This window comes from Bos grunniens, chromosome 19 (assembly GCF_055505025.1).
Source record: "Bos grunniens cultivar Pamir isolate PY7600 chromosome 19, Bosgru_T2T1.0, whole genome shotgun sequence".
Classification (NCBI taxonomy): domain Eukaryota; kingdom Metazoa; phylum Chordata; class Mammalia; order Artiodactyla; family Bovidae; genus Bos; species Bos grunniens.
This window is the reverse complement of record NC_141183.1, coordinates 32509739-32527942: the sequence shown is the minus strand read 5'-3', so window position 1 is coordinate 32527942 and position 18204 is coordinate 32509739. Positions and strand designations below refer to the sequence as shown.

The 18204-nt window shown below is 41.1% G+C and overlaps 1 long non-coding RNA gene across 1 annotated transcript; it reads right to left on the bottom strand.

The window, feature by feature from the left end:
- Window positions 1–751: 751 nt before the first annotated feature.
- LOC147352006 (uncharacterized) lies at window positions 752–3159 on the bottom strand. The gene is made up of 2 exons (XR_015146919.1): window positions 2711–3159; window positions 752–1168 (listed from the first exon to the last, which is right to left on the bottom strand). It is a non-coding gene; the product is annotated as an uncharacterized LOC147352006 (long non-coding RNA).
- Between the last annotated feature and the right edge of the window lie 15045 nt (window positions 3160–18204).

Genomic DNA, 18204 nt, shown 5'->3' with positions numbered 1-18204 from the left:
TCAAATGAAGAGAAAAGAGCAAAATAAACGAGATGTGCTTTTGTAGCTCCAAGCAGGAACCACTTTTACCTGTCCTGCGTCTCTCCCTCTGTGTGCACACTGAAAGTTCCCCCCAAGTGGGATGGTCCTGTTCTGTAATCTGCTTTCTCTCTGAGTAGATCATGGACACCTGGCCAACTTATTTCATATCCATTCAAAGCACAATTTTAATAACTGCATCTCCATACTCACTCATTGTATTGTGTGCTTGCTGTATATTGGAGGACTCGTAGGGAGTTGATTTTTAGGAATTCAGTAATGCAGCTCCCATGGGATGGAAGACTGGGTTCCAGGGGTGGGGGCTCTCTGCCCACATGTTGGAAGTGGCTTCAGGCTCTAGGTGGGTTTACGGTCAATCTACCTAACAGATTTGCACAGCACTTTATAGATTCAAGGTACGTTTGCACCCTCATCTGAGATGGTAGGAGAGGTGTCTTAGGCCATCCCTGTCAATGTTGAGGAAATGGTGTCAGAAGCCTACACGTCTTGACCTTGGAGCTCAACCCACTTAAAGCCTCTATTCATAAAGAATACATGGTCCTCAAGCTCAGGTCTTTTGACTCTAAGCCTCCAGTTTTTACATTCTTTCTAAAAAAAAAAAAAAAAAAATCTTTTTGATGAAAGTTTGGGGGTTATCGTGTTCCTAGAAGGGGCTCGCCAAGAGTGGACTCTTATCTAGCACTCAGAAACAACTTGTTCAAGGACACACGTGTAGTGACAAAGCAAATACTCTATTGGGAAAGGGGCACCTGGGTGGAGAGCAGCAGGGTAAGGGAACCCAGGAGATCTGCTCTGGCACGTGGCTCACAGCCTTGGTTTTTATGGTGATGAGGTTAGTTTCTGGGTTGTCTCTGGCCAGTTAGCTTGCTTGGCCCATAGTCTGACTCAGGTTCTTCCTGGAGGTTCACATCTCCTGGCCAAGATGGATTCCAGTGTGAGGATTCTGGGAGGTTGGCAGGACGTATTATGGGCCGGAAGCTCCTCCGTCCTTTTGGCCTCTCCCGAGTTCTCCCAGTTAGTTTTCAGTGGCAGCACTGTGCTCTTCATTGGAAACTCGTGGTGTGAGACAACTCAGGCAAGCAGTTATTACCATGTCTGGCCAAGGCGGGCAGTTTCGGTCAGCAGTACCCTAACAAGTGGATGAAAGGATTAAGCTGAGAAGCCCTATTCTGCCCTGTCCAAACCCTCCAATTCTAGACCTGCGTGCAAATAAGTACAAGCACTCTTCCTCGCGTGCCAGCAGCAGAGGGCCCTGCTTGGCCCACAATGCTAAGCGCTGTCAGCGGCATGACTGACAGCAGCAGACTCCGCCCCTTCCGCCTGAGGACACTTGAGAGCAGCCTGAGACGGCTGCCCCATACGAAGGGCTCTGGTGGTGAGAAAGGAGATTCTTGCCACTTCCTCACAAGCAGACTTGCTAGGAAAAGTCTGGGGACTGCCTGACCCCAGGAAGGTGGGCCGTTGGGCTTTTGTCGTTCCTCCCAGGGCATGGTGACACCATCTGAAATGGCCATATATCTGTGACATTCCACACCACCCAGCCCTTTGGCAGGCTCCCTCTACGGGCTTCTTCTAACTGGTCTGGCACCAAGGGACTGGGAGATTGCAGAGCTGGTACCCGTGTGTGCGTCCAGCGTCTGAGTCAACATTTCAAGGAAGTCAGATGGTGGTTATTTATAAGGCACTGATGTCAGTTGCTCCCTACAAATCACTTATTACCATTTAACTGAAAGCAATGAGCTCATGCCTGCAAAAAGAAAGAAAAAAGCCTTAATGAAATGATGGACCTTTGGGGAGGGAGGGTTTCTCCTGGGGCCAGTTTGTTCTGGAGGGAGGCGGGAGGGAAGAAAAGGGAGGAAAGCCTCTCATTCCCCTTCCAACAAAACTACCATAATCTTATAAAATAGGGGTTTTTAGCTACATTTTCCAGTAAGTCCAGTGACTTCATTTGCATGGGAAGGATTTATGACACAAGTTCACTACCATAGATGTCTCTGACACTGAGTCCTTTGACCCAGCAAGTACTCTTCTTCTGGTGCAAATTGTTTTCTAAGCTTGAACTCTGGTTTTTAAAAGAATAATCCTATTTAAGGGGAGGAATCCTGTTTAAGGAATTGAGTATGATGCAAAGTGAGTTTCATGTGGCCCGAGCTCAAATATTCATGGTTCCTTACAAGTATTTGAGACACAGAAATAATTCTGTCATCTTTTAAATCAAGAAAATGACCTGTCTCAGTTTTCCTGATTGAACTCCCCAAATGACATAACCTGCTTGTGGATTAAAAAAAAATTACTCTGAGATGTTTAATATGGCATCATTCTGAATTGAGTTTTTTCTGAAACACACACACTCAAAATCTACTGTTGCCCAGAAGAAAAAAAAAGCCCGTATAGTTTAATTAAAACGAAACAGTGACAACAAGAACAAAAATAACAGCAGCAACAAAACAAATTCATGAGATTTTCACATCTAGCTGGGGAATTAAGAACTTCAAAAGATGAATAATAGGTAGCACATCCATAATTCAATATTAAGAGACATTAAGATCAATCAGGACAACACTGGCAACTCGGAAGAGAAATTTCTGGAAAGAAATAGTGGACAGTGGAGAAGAGGCACTCAGGGAAGAAGCAGACAAGCTACAGACAAAGTGAGATGCAAAGACTCTACCTTCCCCTTGCTCAGTTGCTTCATTCGTGTCGGACACTTTGTGACCCCGTGGACTGTAGCTCTCCAGGCTGCTCTCTCCATGGGTCTCTCCAGGCAAGAATACTGCCCTCTCCTTCTCCAGGAAATCTTGCCAAGCCAGGGATCAAACTCATGTCTCCTGCGTCTCCTTACATTGGCAGGCAGACTCTTTACTACTGAGCCACCTGGGAAGCCCATTTCCTTTACGTACCTATAGGCAAAGTTTGGTTTTAATAGAGGACAAGGAGTCCCAGTTAATTTTCTCATTTAGATCGTGACAAGGTTTCTGGAATTAAACTGAAAGCTGAGGTCAGTCTAAAGACTGGAGACTTTTTGAACCTCATTTGAGTTGCCCTGAGAATTGTTTATAAAAGCTTCTAGAAGTGGAAAAACCAACAACAACAAAGGGATAGACAGAAAGAGAGCCACATTTTGTTTTTCTAAGCCAGTTATATATATTTCCGAGGGTTCAGTCCTAGACGAATCTGAGGAAAGTATGTGTAATACAGTCACCAAGAGCCAAGTGGCTTTTATTTACCTAAAAAAGAGCCTACTTGAGAATGTAGCTTCCAATAGAGTTCCTATTCTTGTGGTCCAACATTTTTTAACATTCTAAAATTAGCGAGGCAAACCTGATCACTTGATCCCGAGAAGAATTTTATTACCTTCTCAGTGCTTGGAGCACAAGTGCTCTTGGAATGATTGAAATCGAGCTGCAGGCTTTAAAATCTTTCAAAAATCGGGTAAACCCCTTGAGAAAGCACAGGATCTCAGAAGGCAAAGGCAGATGTGGTATAGCCCTTAATTTTCCCTGTTATAAGGACGGAAGAGCTGACAGCTTCCTTGTTTCATCTCTGCCAGCTCTACCGGGTAGAACTTCTGTGAGGGGAGGAAGACTGAAGGCTGTTTTCATTGTCTGGAATTGTGCTGAGCATGTTAGGAACTCAACAGATACGTGCTGTGGTGTGTGTGTGTGAGAGAGAGAGACAAGAGAATGAGACAGAGGAAATAGTATATTTTCAGTTAAAAATGGTGCAAGCTTGGTTCGAAGAGCAGATTTGAAGGGACCGTAGATGTGGAAAAGCACTTAGGAGGGTTAATCCAGGCAGCCAGATGAGGACATCTAGGAGGAGAGGGTGAAGTCTTGGCAGGAAAGAGATGTGGACCTCAGGGATCCAAGTGAGATTTTGGGGTAACATCAGGAAGGTTGGTAACGGATGGGCTCTGAGAACCAGGGGAGGGAGCGTGTGTGACACGACCTCAAGGAGGGGTAGGGGGCTGCAGCCTTCAGAGGACAGGACCCATTCAGCTCTGGGTTCCCACCGTCCTCTCTCTCCTTCTGTCCCCTCCCCCTCCTCATCCTGCCCCTTCTGACCAGAGACCTGGAGCTGAGCTATCACACAAGACTGTTAGCTGCTCCTCTTGCTGCACGCTATGTGTTTCGAGTCCACTCTCCTTTCAGACACACATCCCACACCCCTCACTGGTGCCCATGGGAGAGAGACCAGTCTCCTAGCTGTTCCTTCATCCTGCTACTCTGAGCCCTCTGTCCCTGATGGCTCTCTCCTCTTTCCTTTCTAAATGTCTTAAATCTAACCACCCACCACCCCTGAGCAGTGTGGACTCTGTGAGTCTCTCTGCTTGGAAACCGTATCATGCTCACCGCCAGACGTTCGTGTCTGGCCATAGTGTTCAGTTCCTTGAGCAAGCGTTTGTTAGGGACCCACCCCACATGCAGAGAATTCCCCTAAATAATGTGAGGGTAGGAGTCCTTACAGAATGTTTTCTGCAGTTTGTCACATTAAGAATGATTCTCCCCCTGACCCCTAATTCTTACTAGTTATGGACGTTAATTTCAATAGTGGTCTTACCACTGCTGAAAAGAAGTATGTGATGCATTTGATTGTTAGATTTCTTAATTGTTTTGTATCCTTTAGCTAAATCAGACTTCATTGAGGAAGTGTGTTCTCTTAACATTCTGAAGAATTTTTGAATGTTTTATTCACTTTGCCTTCTGTATTATATCGACCTATAATTTTTCTTTTCTGCTGGAGTATTTTTTTCCCCAAACAATGGATCAGAACCTTGAACAGTTTATATATTCTTGCAAGTTTGATAGCTCAGACAGTAAAGAATCTGCCCGTAATGTGGGAGATCTGTGTTCAATCCCTGGGTTGGGAAGATCCCCTGGAGAACTGCATGGCAACCCTCTCCAGTTTACTTAGCCTGGAGAATCCTATGGACAGAGGAGCCTGGCAGGCCTTGCTTCACTTTCAACCCCAGTCCTTTTTAGATGGTAAATTCTTTGAAAGCTTTTTCAATCCTTTTGGTCTTTTTGGTTTGTGGGGAGGAAGTTCTTTAGTAATTTTACTTTTTCCATATGATTGTAAATTTCAGCAGATTTAGAAGCCTAATGAATTGATTGGATTGTGGTATTTACTTATATTCTGTATTTGTTGCTGTGTTCTCCCATTTCTTGATTCTAATTTCACTTTCACTTTCTTCAGTCTTCATTTTTCCTGATTAAACTTGTTGGAAATTTGCCTATTTTTTTGTTTATATTCCTCCAAGATTAAGCTTGTTAATTTGTTTATTGCTTTTCTTCTATTTGTATTTTTAAATAAATGCTAATTTTTATCTGCAATAATAAAAGCATTTAGGGGTATTCATTTTGCTTGGAGCATAGCTTCCAGTGCTATACATATTTTGGTATGATGTAGTTTGCTCTTTTCTCTAACTTGCAGCTTCAATTTTGATATCTTATTTCTTTGGCCAAGAGTTATTTAGGAGAATGTTTCTTCATTTCTAAGCAGTGAGGGTTTTTAAGTCATATTTTTAAATTTCCAGTTGTATTGGATTATGATGAGAGACTATACCTTCAAAACTCTGCTTCTTTGAATTTATTGTGCTTTCTTTGTGGCCAAGTATGTAATTGATTTCTGTGAATGGTCCACGGATGTGGGGGGGGGAATGTATATATATATTATATTAATATTAACATATTATATATTAATATTAAATATAGATAATATATAATCTTTAAGTACTATTCAACTGTGTTAAAAAAAAAGAAAACTCTTACTTTCTGTACTCCAGAGCTATCTGATTTTGGAAGAGACATTAAAAAGTTCTAGGAGGGTTATTGTTGTTTTTTCTTTTGATCAATGTTTCTTAGAATCTCTAATCATCAGTAGTATATACTTAGGTGCTATGTTTTTATCTAACATGCAGGTTTACCATCATTGTTTCTTCTTCATAAATTGTCTTTTATTATTATACAATGTTCCTCCTCGTTTTGGGCTTTTAACCTTAAGTTCTACCCCATCTGATATTAATATTGTCATCCCTGCTTTCATTTTGTTTGCATTTGCTTGACATCTCTTTGCTCATCCCTTGATTTTCAACATTTCTTTTCCATTTTAAAAAATGTTTCTTATAAACAACATATATCTGGGTTTTGTTTTTTAACTCAGCATGACAGTCTCTGTGATTTAATGGGATAATTCATCGTGCTCACATTCGGTTTAACACATGAAACTTAATTCTTTCCTGTCTAGTTTTTTTTTTTGCTCAGGGATTGTGAAATTTACCCATAGTTACATATAGTGGTTCACTTCCACTGCAGTATAATACCTTGTTGTGTAAATATTCTGTAATTCATTCATCCATTTTATGTTTGATGGACATTTGAGCTGTTTTTAGGTTTTGGCTATTATACACAGTGTCATTTACATTTGTGGCCTTGTTTGTGTGTGTGTGCGCGGAGTGTGTGTTTTTATTTAAATGAATTAGGTAAGTACCTTAACAAGTGAGACTGACAAAATGTATTTGGGAGCAAACTATTGACTCCTGAAGAACATAGCTAGGTGGTGGGGATGAAAATACACAGGTGATTGCTTGCTAGCTTTGAGTTTGGAGTAAAATATGAAGAAAGACCTGGTATTTTCTTTTCTATGTTGGTGTCCATTTGACTCAGCACCACTGTTACAAACCAAGTGTCTATATACATGGATCTCTTTTGGAATCCTCCATTTTGTTTTGCATACTTCTGCTTTCCTATTCTTTCTCAGTATTTCACTGTCTTATTATTGTAGCTTTATAATGAGCCCCATACCTGATAGCGTTCATCCTCCAACTTTGTTCTTCTTTGCTCTTGCCTTGGCTATCGTCATCATTCAGTCGCTCAGTCATGTCTGACTCTTTGGACCCCATGGACTGCAGCACGCCAGGCTTCCTTGTCCATCACCATCTCCTGGAGCTTGCTCAGACTCATGTTCACTGAATCAATGATGCCATCCAACCATCTTATCCTCTGTCATCCCCTTTTCCTCCTGCTTTCAATATTTCCTAGCATCAGGGTCTTTTCTAATGAGTTGACTCTTCACATCAGGTGGCCAAAGTTTTGGAACTTCTGCATCAGTCCTTCTAATGAATATTCAGGATTGATTTCCTTTAGGAATGACTGGTTTGATCTCCTTGCTGTCCAGGGGACTCTCAGGAGTCTTCTCCAACACCACAGTTCAAAAGCATCAATTCTTCATTGTTCAGCCTTCTTTATGGTCCAACTCTCACATCCATATATGACTACTGGAAAATGATAACTTTGACTACATGGACTTTTGTTGGCAAAGTAATGTCTCTGCTTTTTAATACACTGTCTAGGTTTGCCATAGCTTTTCTTGGCTATATTTGGCCTTTTATGTTCTCTTAGGAAGTTTAGAATACGTTTGTTAATTTCCACAAAAACTTGTTCAGATTTGGAGTGAACAATAAATCTGTTCATCACTTTGGGGAAGTTGAAATCTATTTATACCTGAGTCTTCTAATCCATGAACATGGTATATCCATTTATTCCTTACGTTTATTTAGGCCTCAATGTTCTATAGCCTTTTTGTGCAGAGATCTTGACCAGCTTTTTGTAAAACATAAACCTAGATAGCATATTAAATAGCAGAGATATTACTTTGCCAACAAAGGTCCGTCTAGTCAAGGCTATGGTTTTTCCAGTGGTCATGTATGGATGTGAGAGTTGGACTCTGAAGAAAGTTGAGTGCTGAAGAATTGATGATTTAGAACTGTGGTGTTGGAGAAGACTCTTGAGAATCCCATGGACTGCAAGGAGATCCAGCCATTCCATCCTAAAGGAGATCAGTCCTGGGTGTTCATTGGAAGGACTGATGTTGAAGTTGAAAATCCAATACTTTGGCCACCTCATGCGAAGAGTTGACTCATTGGAAAAGACCCTGATGCTGGGAGGGATTGGGGACAGGAGGAGAAGGGGATGACAGAGGATGAGATGGCTGGATGGCATCACCGACTTGATGGACATGAGTCTGGGTGAACTCCGGGAGTTGGTGATGGACGGGGAGGTCTGGCGTGCTGTGGTTCATGGGGTCGCAAAGAGTTGGACTCGATTGAGTGACTGAACTGAACTGAATTCCTAGTTATTTCATTTTTTGTCTTTAATGCTGTTTTCAATATTTTAAATTATTTTCTAATTCTTTCTTGATAATATAGAATGCTTTTGATATTTATAAGTTCAGTTCAGTTCAGTCGCTCAGTCGTGTCCAACTCTGTGCAACCCCATGAATCGCAGCGTGCCAGGCCTCCCTGTCCATCACCAACTCCCGGAGTTTACACAGACTCACGTCCATCGAGTCGGTGATGCCATCCAGCCATCTCATCCTCTGTCATTCCCTTCTCCTCCTGCCCCCAATCCCTCCCAGCATCAGAGTCTTTTCCAATAAGTCAACTCTTCACATGAGGTAGCCAAAGTACTGGAGTTTCAGCTTTAGCATCATTCCTTCCAAAGAAATCCCAGGGCTGATCTCCTTCAGAATGGACTGGTTGGATCTCCTTGCAGTCCAAGGGACTCTCAAGAGTCTTCTCCAACACCACAGTTCAAAAGCATCAATTTTTCGGTGCTCAGCCTTCTTCCCAGTCCAACTCTCACATCCATACATGACCACAGGAAAAACCATAGCCTTGACTAGACAAATCTTTGTTGGCAAAGTAATGTCTCTGCTTTTGAATATGCTGTCTAGGTTGGTCATAACTTTCCTTCCAAGGAGCAAGCGTCTTTCAATTTCATGGCTGCAGTCACCATCTGCAGTGATTTTGGAGCCCCCCAAAATAAAGTCTGACACTGTTTCCACTGTTTCCCCATCTATTTCCCATGTAGTGATGGGACCAGATGCCATGATCTTCGTTTTCTGATAGTTGAACTTTAAGCCAACTTTTTTACTCTCCACTTTCACTTTCATCAAGAGGCTTTTTAGTTCCTCTTCACTTTCTGCCATAAGGGTGGTATCATCTGCATATATGAGGTTATTTATATTTCTCCAAGCAATCTTGATTCCAGCTTGTGTTTCTACCAGTCCAGCGTTTCTCATGATGTACTCTGTATATAAGTTAAATAAGCAGGGTGACAATATACAGCTTTGACGTACTCCTTTTCCTATTTGGAACCAGTCTGTTGTTCCATGTCCAGTTCTAACTGTTGCTTCCTGACCTGCATACAGATTTCTCAAGAGGCAGGTCAGGTGGTCTGGTATTCCCATCTCTTTCAGAATTTTCCACAGTTTATTGTAATCCACACAGTCAAAGACTTTGGCATAGTCAATAAAGCAGAAATAGATGTTTTTCTGGAATTCTCTTGCTTTTTCCATGATCCAGCGGATGTTGCCTATTTGATCTCTGGTTCCTATGCCTTTTCTAAAACCAGCTTGAACATCTGGAAGTTCACGGTTCACATATTGCTGAAGCCTGGCTTGGAGAATTTTGAGCATTACTTTACTAGCGTGTGAGATGAGTGCAATTGTGCGGTAGCTTGAGCATTCTTTGGCATTGCCTTTCTTTGGGATTGGAATGAAAACTGACCTTTTCCAGTCCTGTGACCACTGCTGAGTTTTCCAAATTTGCTGGCATATTGAGTGCAGCACTTTCACAGCATCATCTTTCAGGATTTGAAATAGCGCAACTGGAATTCCATCACCTCCACTAGCTTTGTTCATAGTGATGCTTTCTAAGGCCCACTTGACTTCGCATGCCAGGATGTCTGGCTCTAGGTCAGTGATTACACCATCGTGATTATCTTGGTCGTGAAGATCTTTTTTGTACAGTTCTTCTGTGTATTCTTGCCATTTCTTCTTAATATCTTCTGCTTCTGTTAGGTCCATACCATTTCTGTCCTTTATCGAGCCCATCTTTGCATGAAATGTTCCCTTGGTATCTCTAATTTTCTTGAAGAGATCTCTAGTCTTCCCCATTCTGTTGTTTTCCTCTATTTCTTTGCATTGATTGCTAAAGAAGGCTTTCTTATCTCCTCTTGCTGTTCTTTGGAACTGTGCATTCAGATGCTTATATCTTTCCTTTTCTCCTTTGCTTTTCACTTCTCTTCTTTTCACAGCTATTTGTAAGGCCTCCCCAGACAGCCATTTTGCTTTTTTACATTTCTTTTCCACAAGGATGGTCTTGATCCCTGTGTCCTGTACAATGTCATGAACCTCATTCCATAGTTCATCAGGCACTCTATGTATCAGATCTAGGCCCTTAAATCTATTTCTCACTTCCACTGTATAATCATAAGGGGTTTGATTTAAGTCATACCTATATGGTCTAGTGGTTTTCCCTACTTTCTTCAATTTAAGTCTGAATTTGGCAATAAGGAGTTCATGGTCTGAGCCACAGTCAGCTCCTGGTCTTGTTTTTGCTGACTGTATAGAGCTTCTCCATCTTTGGCTGCAAAGAATATAATCAATCTGATTTCGGTGTTGACCATCTGGCGATGTCCATGTATAGAGTCTTCTCTTGTGTTGTTGGAAGAGGGTGTTTGTTATGACCAGTGCATTTTCTTGGCAAACCTCTATTAGCCTTTGCCCTGCTTCATTCCATATTCCAAGGCCAAATTTGCCTGTCACTCCAGGTGTTTCTTGACTTCCTACTTTTGCATTCCAGTCCCCTATCATGAAAAGGACATCTTTTTTGGGTGTTAGTTCTAAAAGGTCTTATAGGTCTTCATAGAACTGTTCAACTTCAGCTTCTTCAGCATTTCTGCTTGGGGCATAGACTTGGATTACTGTGATATTGAATGATTTTCCTTGGAAATGAACAGAGATCATTCTGTCATTTTTGAGACTGCATCCAAGTACTGCATTTCGTACTCTTTTGTTGACCATGATGGCTACTCCATTTCTTCTAAGGGATTCCTTCCTGCAGTAGTAGATATAATGGTCATCTGAGTTAAATTCACCCATTCCAGTCCATTTTAGTTCGCTGATTCCTAGAATGTCAACATTCACTCTTGCCATCTCTTGTTTGACCACTTCCAATTTGCCTTGATTCATGGACCTGACATTCCAGGTTCCTATGCAATATTGCTCTTTACAGCATCGGATCTTGCTTCTATCACCAGTCATATCCACAACTGGGTATTGTTTTTGCTTTGGCTCCATCCCTTCATTCTTTCTGGAGTTATTTCTCCACTGATCTCCAGTAGCATATTGGGCACCTACTGACGTGGGGAGTTCCTCTTTCAGTATCCCATCATTTTGCCTTTTCATACTGTTCATGGGGTTCTCAAGGCAAGAATACTGAAGTGGTTTGCCATTCCCTTCTCCAGTGGACCACATTCTGTCAGATCTCTCCACCATGACCCGTGTATCTTGGGTTGCCCCAGGGGCATGGCTTAGTTTCATTGAGTTAGACAAGGGTGTGGTCCTAGTGTGATTAGATTGACTAGTTTTCTGTGAGTATGGTTTCAGTGTGTCTGCCCTCTGTTGCCCTATTGCAACACCTACCGTCTTACTTGGGTTTCTTTTACCTTGGGCGTGGGGTATCTCTTCACGGCTACTCCAGCAAAGCGCAGCCCCTGATTCTTATCTTGGACGAGGGGTATCTCCTCACCGCCTCCCTTCCTGACCTTCAACGTGGGATATCTCCTCTAGGCCCTCCTGTGCCCACGCAGCCACAGCTCCTTGGACGTGGGGTTGGTCCTCCCGGCTGCTGCCCCTGGCCTCGGGCCTGGGGTTAAGTTAACCCTGTATCCAGCAATTTTGCTGAAATCAATTTGATTCACATAGTGTACCTGTAGATTTCTTGAGATTGTGTAGGAACAAAAATTACATTGTCTGTGATTCTTTCTAACCTGTGTTGTTTTTGTTTCCTTTCCTTATGGAGCTGGATGAGCTCCTTCACAATATTGCCAGGCAAGCTAGTCTTGTTTTGGATTTCTGGATGAAAGTTTTTACTGTTTCACCATTAAGTATGATGTTTGCTCTGGGCTCTGATAAATACCCTCTATTAGATTAAGAAAGTTCCCTTCTGCCAAGTGTTAGTGACTTTTTTTAATCATGAAAGAGTGTTTAAATTTATTCAATTTTTTCCTGCTTCTCCTGAGATGATCACATAATTTTCTCCTCTATTATGCTAATTTTATGATATACAAGGGTGGAGTTTTGAATGTTAAACAAATTTTGCAGTTCTGAAATAATCTCAACTTGGCCATAATGCATTATTCTTTTTCTGTATCATTGTTTTCCTAATGTTTTATCTAGGATTCTGTATTTTTGTTGAGGAGACATACTGATCTGTAATCTTCCTTTCTGAGCCTGTTCTTATCACTATCAAATTTATGCTGGTATTATAACAGGATTTTTGAAGTTTCACATATTATGAATTATCTGCAAGAATTTGTAATCTATTTCATCTCCATATATTTGAAAATATTAAATGCTGAAGCTGTCTGGTTTCTTCAGGTTTCTCTCCTAGTCGATTTTTAGTTATAGACTCAATTTCTTTAGAAGATATATAACCATTCATATTTTTAATATAGTTTATGACTCTTGAAAGGTTTTGGTTTCACTAGGAATTTCTCACTTTTATCTAAATTTTCATATGTGTTGACATGAGGTTTTCATAGCATTTTTGTATTGTACTTTTAACCTCTTTGTCTTCTGCCTTTATCTAAACTACTTTCAGTCTTCCATTTTCTGTAAATTTAGTTACTCTTTTTCCTAGTCTTTTGTAATGGATCTGTAATTTGTTTTTAGCCTTTATTCTTTCCTGATGTATATATTTCAGACTGTAAATGTCTGTCTTGACATATGTGAACTGGTGCTGGAGAAAAGGAATCATTCAGGAGTTACAGGGAAGGTTCTGCAGAGTTGACATCACTTTAAGTGGCTGTATCTGTCCTGGGTTTTGTTTTATTCAGATTTATTTGATTGGTCTTTCCCAGCCACGACAAAACCTAAAAAAGAAACAATGACTATTAAGTCAAGAATTTTACTGTCACCAAACTGTCGTCTTTGGATTACTGGCTAACAGACAGAGCCCTTGGGGCTTACCATTTTTACGACTGGTAAGTGCTTTCTACTTGGACTGCTGCTTTCTGGGACAGTGGTGGCATTGGGAAACAGAAAAAAAAAAAAAAGATCCACCAAGTTGAGGCACACTGAAGGAGGAATTGGCAGAGTTGGTTCAACTACTGAAAGAGTATTAAGAAGAGGTTAACAGAGTGTTTTGTTTGCTCAATAAATATTTACCAAGTGACTAATATGTACAGCAAATAGCGTGGGCTGGACATTGTTGGCAGCGGGAGCAGGACAGTGAATGCCCTGGTCAAGGTCACAATCCCGGGCTGGGGGACGGTGACCAACACACACTGGTAAGTCTGATTGTTCAGAAATGCTGAATGTCCTTAGCTGTACTGTTCTAAAAGGTGACCGTGTGAGGATGCTCTCCAGGAAGGGCTGTCTGTGTCCCTGTCATTTCACAGTTTAACTGGGTGACTGAAGGAAAATTATTTAGTGTCTTTATTATTTAATGTGCCCCAGTTTCATCATCTGTAAAATTCTTTCTCTTGCTTTAAATCAAAATGAGAAAATCTCTGTGACTTGCTTACCGTTGGGCCTCCTAGAACCCACATCTGACATGAGTGTCACCAAGGGTTTCTTGTGTTTCTACATCCTGCACCTGCCATCTCTCCATTTCTCTTTTCCTTCCATGGAGCTGAATAATAAAGAACAAGAGAACCATCAGTGTTTTAAGAAAATTTCTGGAAGTGGGATTTTTCCTGTACTTGATTTTATTTTTTCTTTACTTCTTGGCTGTGCCAGGTGGCATAAGGGACCTTATTTCCCCAAACAGGGGTCAAATCTGCATCTTGCTCTTGATTTTAAAATTATGTTTGACTTTTTTTTAAAGATTCCACATATAAGTGACATCATGCAATATTTGGCTTTCAATGCCTGACTTATCTCACTTAGCATAATGCCCTCAAGTTCCATCCATGCTGCAAATGACAGGATTCTCTTCTTTCTCTTGGCTGAATAATATTACATTGTGATATACACACATATCTTTTTTAATCTAATATATAATATGCTGACTATAGTTGATAATGTTGTTGTTCAGTTACTAAGTCATGTCTGACTCTTTGTGACTCCATGGACTGCAGCACACCCAGGCTTCCCTGTCCTTAACTATCTCCCTGAGTTTGCTCAAACTCCTGTCGTTTGAGTCAGTGATGTCATTCAACCATCTCATCCTCTGTCGTCCCCTTCTCCTTTTCCCTCAGTTTTTCCCAGCATCAGGGTCTTTTCCAGTGAGTCAGCTCTTTTCATCAGGTGGCCAAAGTATTGGAGCTTCAGCGTCAGTCCTTCCAATGAATATTCAGGGTTGATTTCTTTTAGGATTGACTGGTTTGATCTCCTTGCTATCCAAGGGATTCTCAAGAGTCTTCTCCCGCACCACAGTTCAAAAGCATCAATTCTTTGGCACTCAGCCTTCTTTATGGTCGAACTCTCAAATCCATATATGACTACTAGAAAAACCACAGCTTTGACTTGTATAATTGAAATTTGCTAAGACAGAAGAACTTACATGTTTTCAATGAACAAACAAAGTAAATATGTGAGGTGAAAAGTATGTTAATTAACTCAATGAATGGGGAGTCTTTTCACTGTGTGTGTGTATATATCTCAAATCATCACAGTGTATACTTTAAATATCATATGATTTTGTCAGTTATACCGTATATATATATATATATATATATATATATATATTTATATATACATATATGCACAAATTCCCATTTTTTAATCTAATACAGAAAAACTTTAAATAAATCTCATGGTAGAGATCAAGTTTAACCAATGTTTTCCAGCTATACAATTGTTTTTATAATACTTTCCATGCTTCCTTTTATAGTTTACCTTTTTTTGCCTGTGGTGTATACTGATTTTAATTTTTACAAAAACTTTTTCTTCCAGTTTTATCGAGATATAGTTGACATTCAGCACTGTGCATGTTTAAGGTGCACAGCATAATGATTTGAACTACACATACCATGATATGGCTACCACAGTTAGTTTAATGGACATTCATCATCTCCTATAGATATAAAATTAAATAGAAACATTTTTTCTTGTGGCAAGCACTCTTTTAACTTTCATATATAACATACAGCAGAGTTAATGATGTTTATCATATTGTACATTACATCCCTAGTGCTTATTTATCTTATAACTGGAAGTTTGTACCTTCTAATCACCTTTACAGGATCCTGCCTATGCCCATCTCTGATAACTACAAATCTGGTCTCTTTTTCTGGGTTTCTTTGATTTGGAGGTATGACACACCTACGACACTGTTAGTTCCTTTTACCCAACACAGTGATTTGACATTTCTGCACACTTCAAACTGATCACCAAGATAAGTCTGGTTACATTATATCACCATGCAAAGATACCACACAGTTATCAACTGTATTCCCCACACTGTGCATTTCATACTGGTGACTCATTTATTCAGCAACAGGAAGTTTGTACCTTTTAATATCTCTCATCTATTTCTTTCTTCCCCCTAGTCTCTTCCCTTCTGACAACAACCTACTTGTTCTCTGTACTGTGGCTCTTTCTGTTTTGTTAGGTCTGTTCATTTGTTTTTTGCAGATTCCACATGTAGGTGAAATTATGTATCTGCCAAACTTATTTCACTTAGCATTATACTCTCTAGATCTGTGTTGTCACAAAGGCAAGATATCATTCTTTTTTATGGCTGAGAAATATTCCAAGTGTGTGTGTGTGTGTGTGTGACATCGTCTTTATCCATTCATCTATTGGTGAGCACTTGTTTCCATATCTTAAATAATGCCACAATGAACGTAAGGGTGCATATGTTTTTTCTAATAAGTGTCTTTGTTTTCTTCAGATAAATATCCAGGAGTGGCACTGCTAATCACATGGTAGTTCTATTTTTAATTTTTTGAGGAACCTCCATAGTGTTTCCATAGGGGCTACACCGATTTACATTCCCACCGACAATTTAGGAGGGTTCCCTTTCTTCCCAGCCCCCCGCAGCACTTGATATGTGTTGTCTTCTTGCTAATAGCCGTTCTGATGGGTGTGAGGTGAGATCTCACTGTGCTTTTGAATTGAATTTCTCTAATTAGTCCTGTTGATTGTCTTTTCATGTGTCTGTTGACCATCTGTAAGTCTTCCTTGGAAAACGTCTATTCAGTTCTTCTACCCATTTTTTAAACCAGGTTGATCTTTTAATTGTATGAGTTCTCTGTATATTTGGATATTAATCCATATTGTTTAACCTTTTTCAGGGCAGATATGGGACTTAGGGTTAGGGTTATCTTTTTCTGCTGCTAATATATTAGCCTTACCCTCCTGGGTCTGTGGTGGGAACATTTCTTTCGCTGTTTTGTCTCTGTGTGGAGTGTGTGTGCATGTGTGGGTGTAAACCCTGCATGTATATTTTTCCTCTTTACTTTTCGTGTGCTGTGCTGTGCTTAGTTGCTCAGTCATGTCTGACTCTTTGTGACGCCGTGAACTGTAGCCCACGGGGCTCCTCTGTCCATGGGGATTCTCCAGGCAAGAAAACTGGAGTGGGTTGCCATGCCTTCCTCCAGAGGATCTTCCCAACCCAGGGATCAAACCCAGGTCTTTCACATTGCAGGTGGATTCTTCACTGTCTGAGCCACCAGGGAAGCCCAAGAATACTAGAGTGGGTAGCCTATCCCTTCTCCAGGGGATCTTCCCGACCCAGGAATGGAACTAGGGTCTCCTACATTACAGGTGAATTCTTTACCAGCTGAGCTACCAGGGAAGCCCTTTCTTCTTATCAGTTCAGTTCAGTCGCTCAGTTGTGTCCAACGCTTTGTGACCCCATGAATCGCAGCATGCCAGGCCACCCTGTCCATCACCAGCTCCTGGAGTTCACTCAAACTCACGTCCATCGAGTCAGTGATGCCATCCAGCCATCTCATCTTCTGTCATCCCCTTTTCCTCCTGCCCCCAGTCCCTCCCAGCATCAGAGTCTTTTCCAATGAGTCAACTCTTCGCATGAGGTGGCCAAAGTCCTGGAGTTTCAGCTTTAGCATCATTCCTTTCAAAGAACACCCAGGGCTGATCTCCTTTAGAATGGACTGGTTGGGTCTCCTTCCAGTCCAAGGGAGTCTCAAGAGTCTTCTCCAACACCACAGTTCAAAAGCATCAATTCTTCGGTGCTAAGCTTTCTTCACAGTCCAACTCTCACATCCATACATGACCACTGGAAAAACCATAGCCTTGACTAAACGGACCTTTGTTGGCAAAGTAATATCTCTGCTTTTGAATATGCTATCTAGATTGGTCATAACTTTTCTTCCAAGGAGTAAGGGTCTTTTAATTTCATGGCTGCAGTCACCATCTGCAGTGATTTTGGAGCCCCCAAAAATAAAGTCTGACACTGTTTCCACTGTTTCCCCATCTATTTCCCACGAAGTGATGGGACCAGATGCCATGATCTTCGTTTTCTGAATGTTGAGCTTTAAGCCAACTTTTTCACTCTCCTCTTTCATTTTTATCAAGAGTCTTTTTGGTTCCTCTTCACTTTCTGCCATAAGGGTAGTGTCATCTGCATATCTGAGGTTATTGATACTTCTCCTGGCAATCTTGATTCCAGCTTGTCTTTCTTCCAGTCCAGCGTTTCTCATGATGTACTCTGCATATAAGTTAAATAAGCAGGGTGACAATATACAGCCTTGACGTACTCCTTTTCCTATTTGGAACCAGTCTGTTGTTCCATGTCCAGTTCTAACTGTTGCTTCCTGACCTGCATATAGATTTCTCAAGAGGCAGGTCAGGTGGTCTGGTATTCCCATCTCTTTCAGAATTTTCCACAGTTTATTGTAATCCACACAGTCAAAGGCTTTGGCATAGTCAATAAAGCAGAAATAGATGTTTTTCTGGAACTCTCTTGCTTTTTCCATGATCCAGCGGATGTTGCCTATTTGATCTCTGGTTCCTATGCCTTTTCTAAAACCATCTTGAACATCTGGAAGTTCATGGTTCACATATTGCTGAAGCCTGGCTTGGAGAATTTTGAGCATTACTTTACTAGCGTGTGAGATGAGTGCAATGGTGAGGTAGTTTGAGCATTCTTTGGCATTGCCTTTCTTTGGGATTGGAATGAAAACTGAC